The following is a 1582-nucleotide window of genomic DNA, read 5'->3' as shown; positions in this document are numbered from 1 at the left end:
TCATATTCAATACTCAATTGATCAAATATTTTCGGAACATGGTCATTCTTTTTTACGGTTACCTCCTTATCATCCAGAATTTAACCCAATAGAAAATATTTGGGCCCAAGTTAAAGGTCACGTTAGTTCGAAAAATGTCTCGATGAATTTAACAAAAGTCAAAGAACTATTAATGGAGAAATTTGACGTATTCTATTGGCGTATCCGAATTGGAAAAAGTAGTCAATCACGCGATAAAATGTGAAAAAGAATATATGTGACACGAGGATATAACAGATCGATATGTGGATCAATTTATCATCGATCTAAATGACTTTTCATCAGATAGTGATGAATCATTGCAATGAGGATATCAGTTTGAATGCGTGATCATTCCAATAAGAATAAACTGTATTCCACAACATCAGTTGTTATTAACTTAATAAAGATTTGTTACCTTAGAATTTTTGAATACTAGCTATTTACTCTATCATTTCCATCAAATGTAAATAGCTTACCTTTTTCAAGTCAGTTAAAAACAAATAAAAATTTAATAATGTGACCATTTATTTTGCTATCAACTGTACGTAAATTTTCGCGTCAATTTGACGAATATACTTGGTTATATGACATTACTAGTTATTACGTATGCGTAAAGATCATATTCACATAAGAAATAAATAAATGTTGATGTTTTGGGAAGGCGTACTTAATTCGGATGTGATCGGTTTTACGAACTTTGCCGATGCTACATCTAAGTTGTGTCGTTCTATATGTTATTCGTCCGATATTATAGATTTCTGACGTATAAAATGTAACGTGTCAGTTTTTGTAAGAATATGGTTACGACGAATATATTATAGTGAACAAACAAAAAGCATTTATAATTTAAAATAGCTATACATTTATGTCCTCCAGTTTGGTCTAATGTGTCTCGCTCGACACCTGACTCGCGAGTGAAGCAGCATACGAAAATTAGTAGTTCATAATAACTAAATGTAGAACTACAATCGTTTCGGAAAGTAGTTTTTAGTAGAGTATGTCACTAAAGTACAATTAAACTTATATATATTCCGCCTAAATCAACAAATAAGTCCACACCTTTTTTATCATTAATATAATCTTGTATTTAGTAATATGTTTTATTTATCAATGCTTTCTTTGATATGAGCTTCAAATTGCTTAATTTTTTTTTTTTTTAGCATTAGCAGCCTGTAAATTTCCCACTACTGGGCTAAAGGCCTCCTCTCCCTTTGAGGAGAAGGTTTGGAGCATATTCCACCACGCTGCTCCAATGCGGGTTGGTGGAATACACATGTGGCTGAATTTCGTTGAAATTAGACACATGCAGGTTTCCTCACGATGTTTTCCGTCACCACCGAGCACGAGATGAATTATAAACACAAATTAAGCACATGAAAATTCAGTGGTGCCTGCCTGGGTTTGAATCCGAAATCATCGGTTAAGATGCACGCGTTCTACCCACTGGGCCATCTCGGCTCATTGTTTAATAGGGCAAGTTAAAAATAACTGTGGCATTTTATTATGGAGAACGAAAAGTTAAACTAAGCACATAATATTTGTGTTCTTGTCCATATTCTAT

Source organism: Vanessa tameamea, chromosome 27 (genome assembly GCF_037043105.1).
Source record: "Vanessa tameamea isolate UH-Manoa-2023 chromosome 27, ilVanTame1 primary haplotype, whole genome shotgun sequence".
In the NCBI taxonomy this organism is placed as follows: domain Eukaryota; kingdom Metazoa; phylum Arthropoda; class Insecta; order Lepidoptera; family Nymphalidae; genus Vanessa; species Vanessa tameamea.
This window is presented reverse-complemented; position numbering follows the sequence as displayed.